A 6,452-nucleotide genomic window follows, 5' to 3' on the forward strand; every position below is an offset into this window, starting at 1 on the left:
ACATTTTGGTAGCACTACTGATCTGGGGTCACAGAAGTGGCCCTATCCCCAGAGTTCCACTAGGCACTGTCCTGGTGTGCATTTTCTACACTGGCCCTGGCCTCATAGTAGCCCTCTGCCTGGGTTGCATGCTCTGGGTTCCACGTGGCTCCATCTGTTGGGAGCTAACTATGAGCTGTGTATGAACTGAGTAACATTCAAGCCATCAGGCAGTGAAGCTGCTCCTTTGGGAACTCCTGGGTGGAAGCCACCGATTTGAGAATGCCCAAACCTAGCTCACAGCTCCAAGTTTAAACACAGCCTCCCAGAGGTGGGCGTAGCCTGAAAAATGCCAACTAACCTGTTTACTACAAGACCTCTGACACACTGGGAAGCCAGCACAGAAATAAGACTCCTCCCACACTGAAATCTTATACCTATTGATCCCCTTTGATCTGTAACTGCTATAATATCAAGCAAGCAAGGACTTTTTCTTAGAAGCCAAACCCCTCTGGTCGGCTCCGCCCCTGCTTTAAAAATATTCTTGCCTTTTGACTTTATTTTCTGATATAGTACTTTCATAGCTTTTATTTCACAGCCAGCCCAATCCCACAATGTGTACCCATTCCCTTGCCCATGTTAGATGTATGTGAGATATCAAACCTTTGAAATCTAGGTAGAGGTAGTCATGCCTCCATAGTTCATGTACTCTGAGTACCAGTAGAAGTGATTCCATGGGGTACTACCAGGATTTACTGCCTGTGCTCTCTGCAGGGGTGGCCACTGTAGACAATAATGTACTTGGACTCACAGGAGCAATACCTGGGATGGCCAAGGAGCACTGAGCCAGAAATCAAAGAGCATAGCCCTGAGGTTCTACTAAGCAAACCCTGAGAACCCATGTGTGCCCTTGGCTCTTTTGAAATCATTCTGCCTGCAAGGCACTTGCACTCTGGGCTTAACATATTAATATATATATAATATATTCATCATTTCCACCTGAGATTTCATAAGAATGGATTTATCATCTATATTTCTACCAAAATTCTGCTCAAGAGGACTCAGATATTCTCTAAGAAGACAGAGGTTTTCTCTATAGCTCTCCTCATTCATGACAATGTAGGCTTTTTCTAACATCCACCTCAAATACTATTTCCAGTCTCTACCCATTACCAAATTCTAGAGCTGCTTCCACATGTTAGTATTTGACAGAGCAGCACCTCTGCTTCCTGGTACCAATTTTGGTCTCAGTCCATTGGTCTGCTATAATGAAATGCCACTAAGTAGCCTATAAACAACAGAAATTTCTCTTTTTATTTGTTCTAATTAGTTATACATGACAATAGAATGCATTTTTACACATTACATATAAATGGAGTATAACTTCTCATTATTCTGGTTATACATGACATAGGATTACACAGGTCATACGATCATATATGCACATAGGGTAATAATGCCTCAGAACACCTTCCCTCCCTTCATTCCCCTCTAATCCAAAGTACCTCTATTCTTCCTTAGTGTTCCCATATTGTGAATTACTATTCATATATCAGAAAAAACATTGGGCCTTTGGTTCTTTGGGATTGGCTTATTTTGCTTAGCATGATATTCTCCAGCTCCATGCATTTACTGGCAAATGCCATAATCAGAAATTTATTTCTCATAATTCTGGAACCTGGGCAATTGTTCAAGGTGAAGTTGATGGTAAATGAGGTGTCTGGTGAGAATTCACTTTCTGGTTCACAGCCTTTTCACTGTGTTCTCACATGGTGAAAGAGCAAGGTAGTTTTCTTTTGAAATTTTGAGAATCTTCCATACTGTTTTCCAAAATGGTGGTACATATTTACATTCCCACCAACAGTGTGTTAGAGTTCCCTTTTCTCCATAACTTTGCCAGGACTTATGTTCTGTTTTTTGATAATAGCCATTATAATAGGGGTGAGGTGATATCTTATTAAAGTTTTAATTTGCATTTCTCTGATAGCTAGTGATGTGGAACATTTTTCATTTACCTACTGACAATTTGTCTTCTTTTGTGAAATGTCTATTCAGGCCCTTTGCTCATTTATAAATCATATTTTTGTATTCTTGCTATGGAGTTACTCATATATTTTAGATACTAACCTCTTGTGAGATGTATGGCTACAAATATTGCTCCCATTCTTTATGTTGTCTCTTCACTATGTTGATTGTTTCTTTGGTAGTGTAGAAGATTCTTAATTTTACATTATCCCATTTTTCTATTTTTGCTTTCACTGCCTGGGCTTTTAAAGTCACACCCCAAATTTAGGGTCCAGACAAATACTATTGAGCTTTCCCTCTTGTTTTCTTTTAGTATTTTTAAAGTTTCAGATCTTATGTTTTAGTTTTTAATCCATTTGATTTTATTTTTTGTGTGTGGTGTGAAATAAGGACTCAATTTCACTCTCTGTATGTTGCTATTTTATTTATCCAATATCATTTATTGAAGAGACTATCCTTTCCCCATTGTTAGTTCTTGGTATCTTTGTTGCAAACTACCATTACTAATGCATGGGTTTATTTCTAGAATCTCTGTCATGTTTCATTCATCTATGTGTCTGCTTATGTGTCAGTACCATCCTATTTTAGCTGCTATAGCTTTGAGGTATATTTTTAAGTCAGACAGGGTGATGTCTCCAACTTTGTTATTTTTGCTCAATACTGCTTTGGTTATTTGGGTTCTTTTCTGAATTACTTTGGATACTATGGATATTTTAACAATACTAATTCTTCCAAACCATGAACATAGATAGATCTCCATTTGTTTGTATCTTCTTTAATTTTTTCCAACAGTGTTTTATAGTATCCATTGTACAGATTGTTTACCTCTTTTGCTAAAATTTTTCCTAAGTAATTTTTTGTAGTTAAAATGGTTTTGTATTATTGATTTCTTTTTTGAATAGCCTAATGTTGTTGGTATAGATTTTTGTATGTTGATTTTATTTTATGTAATTTTACTGAATTTTTTTATTCCAACAGTTTTTTGGTGGTTTTGGGATTTTGGATATTTAAGATAATGTCATGTACAAAAAGTGACAATCTAATGTCTTCCTTTCCAACATGTATTTCTTTTATATATTTATTTTGTCTAGTTGCTCTGCATATGACGTCCAGTACTGATTTTAAAGGAAAATATTTCAACTTTTCACCACTGAGTATGCTGTTATGTCTGGATTTATCATATGAGGCATTTATTATGTTGAGGTACATTTGTTCCATACCAATTTATTAAGAGTTTTTTAAAATCCTGAAAGGATATTCAATTTTGTCAAATGTTTCTTCTGTCTATTGAGATGGTCATATAATTTGTGTTTTCATTGTGTTAATGTAGTGTATCATATTTCTATATTTGTGTATGTTGGACCATCCTTGTATCCTTGGGACAAATTCCACTTGATCACGGTAGATGATCAATTAAATGTGCATTTGAACTTGGTTTGCTAGTATTTTGTTGAGGAGTTTTGTTTTGAGAATCTGTTGAGGTCAGAAATAGGGAGTTACTAAAACAATGGGAATGAAATTTCACTAAAGCAAGATAAATAATCTCTAAATATGGGCAGTTCAACATAGTACCTTATTCCAACAATAATTTATTAAACACTTGAAACCTGTTAAGAGGATATGTTAGATGTTCTTGGCACAATGAAACAAAATAATTTAATAAAAGAATCCAATGACTTTTTGCCATTTTCAAATAAAATCCAATATTTTGGGTACTGAAAAATGAGGAGGAAATGAAGACTTTCCCAGAGAAGCAAAATCTGAAATAGTTCATTACTACCAGACCTGCACTATAAGAAATCCTAAAAGGAGTCCTTCCAGTTACTTAAAATAAAGAATGTTAGATAGCAAAATGAAAGCATTTGAAAAATAAAGTTCTCTGATAGAGATAAATACAGAATATACACATGGAATCCTATACTATTACAACATTAGTACATAAACAACTTTAAATTCTGCTAGAATTCAAAAGAAAAACTTAGAAAACCCCTGAATCTATATTAGTAGAGATACACAAAATAAATATGCAGTACCTGACATCAATAACATAAATGGACAAGTACATTGATATAAAGGAGTAGAGTTTTTTTGCAATAAAACTTAAGTTTTTCTCAGTTTAAAATGTATTGTTACAAAAAGTTAAAAAATAGACTGTTATAACCTTAAAATATCTTATGTAATCCCCATGGTAACCACAAAGCAAGTACCCATAGAAGATACACAAAAGGAAATGTAAAGGTAAGATAGCAGGAAAGGAAAAGTGGGACAAAAAAGCTTTTGATAAGGATATATAGAAAATAACTAACAAAATGGCATTATAAAGTTCTTTCCTATCAGTAATTATTTTAAATGGCAATGCATTAAACTCTGTAATCAAAAGAAAAATCAGTAGAACAAAGTGAACGGAACTGGGAGTGAGATGGGGAGGGAAAGGGGAAGTCCTGGGGATTGAATTAGAGCAAATTATATTCCATAACTTTATACTTATGTGCAAATGAACCCTAATGTTATATATAAATAAAGAGAATCAATAAAAATATAATAGTGAATAAATATCAAGTATTTTTTCTCACTCAGTGGAATGAAAGTAGAGTATAACAACAGAAGGAAAAGCAGAAAACTCTCAAATATGTGAAAATTAAACATACTCTCCAACAACCATACTCTCCAACTTCTTTCTTCAAAGAAGAAATCAGAAAGAAAATTAGAAAATATATTGAGAGTGATGAAAGCCCAATATATTAACCTTACAGAATGCATTGAAAGCAGCACAAAAAGGAAACTTTTTGTAGTAAATGCTTATATTAAAAAGAAAATGGGGCTAGGATTGTGGCTTAGCAGTAGAGCACTCGCCTCGCACATGTGAGGCACTGGGTTTGATCCTCAGCACCACATAAAAATAAATAAATAAAATAAAGTCATTATGTCCATCTACAACCAAAGAAAAATATTTTTTAAAAATAAAATGATCTTATATCAACAATCTAACTCTACACTACAAGGAATTGGGGAAGAGAAAAACAAGCCAAATTTAAAGTTGGCAGGAGGAAAAGAATAATTAAGATTAGAGCAAAATCACTGGATAGCCCCCCAAAATATTACAGCAATAATGTTAAACAACAAAACTATAATGGGTTCCTTTAAAAAGAACAACAAATTTGAAAAACATCTAAATTTACAAAAGAAGATGAGAAGATTCAAATAACTAAAAGAAGTGAAAGGAGATATTACAACCGATGCTACAGAAACGAAAAGGCATGTAAGAGACTACTATGGCTTTCTTGTTCTCGGTTGTTGGTAAAATTAAGGTATTGAATGATATCTTAAAAGTTATGGATACCATGTGGATTACTATGAGAAAAAGAGAAGGAAGGAAAGAGAAGCTCTTGAATGTTCAAAGAAAGCCAAAAAAGAAAAAAAAAAGCCTGAAGGCTAAGCTCTACCATAAACAGTGCCATGCTGAGAAAATATAAATGAGAAAGACTATCAAACTGCACAAAAAGAGAAACACCAAATAAAAGATCAATGAAAAATTGTGCAGCAGCAGTAACTGTCTATCTTCTAGGCAGAAAGGGTGAGTCCCAAGCCAAAGAACAATTCAACATGATTAAACAAAAACAACAAGGGAAGGTAGGCAAATGGGAAGTCACTCTGCCCAAAGTTCATGTGCAGGGAGAAAGAGAAGTATTAAAAGTGATTCAAGGGCCAGGGCTGTAGCTCAGTGGTAGAGTGCTTGCCTCGCACGTGTGAAGCACTGGATTTGATCCTCAGCAGCACCAAATAAAAACAAACAAATAAAATAAGAATATTATTTCCATCTACAACAATAACAAAAAGTTTTTTTTAAAGTTATTCACAAAAGGAAAGAGAAAAAGGAAGGCATGGAAGAGGATGGTTACTAAAGTCTACTTTGTTGGAGATGACTTTAGGAGAAAACCACCTGAATATGAAAGATTCATTAGGCAGATGGGATTATGTTTCCATAAGGGCCAGGGAACACATCCTGAACTGAAAGCCATATTTTGCCTGCAAGTACTTGGTGTGAAAAAGAATTTCTCATCCTCACTATACACAACTTTGGATGTTATTATTAAAGGTATTGTCATTGAAATGAACATGAGTGAGTCCAGGCTTGTAACACAAGAAGGCAAAGTTATTTGGGGGAAATATGCCCAGGTTGCCAACAATCCTAAAACTGATGCATACATAAATATGGTCTTACTGGTTTGACAGCAGTTTCATATTCCTTATAATTATTGAAGATTACAACCAGTTAGGCAAACTACCATTACTGTGATGTTTCTGAACACTATCAAACAGCCTTAGATACCTGCAATCATCAAGAAACTAAATTGTAAAAAAAAAAACAACATTAAAATGACCCAGTTTTACAAATAATTCTTTATTTGGGGGTCTTCTGAGGGCTTAAATGTTAGTAACATTGAATA

General features: G+C 34.6%; 1 pseudogene; it reads left to right on the forward strand.

Moving 5' to 3' along the window:
- The first annotated feature begins 5,240 nt into the window (after nt 1-5,240).
- Nucleotides 5,241-6,234, forward strand: LOC113176502 (ribosome biogenesis protein NSA2 homolog pseudogene; annotated as a pseudogene).
- The last annotated feature ends 218 nt before the right edge of the window (nt 6,235-6,452 follow it).

The sequence above is a fragment of the Urocitellus parryii genome, chromosome X (genome assembly GCF_045843805.1).
Source record: "Urocitellus parryii isolate mUroPar1 chromosome X, mUroPar1.hap1, whole genome shotgun sequence".
Taxonomy (NCBI): domain Eukaryota; kingdom Metazoa; phylum Chordata; class Mammalia; order Rodentia; family Sciuridae; genus Urocitellus; species Urocitellus parryii.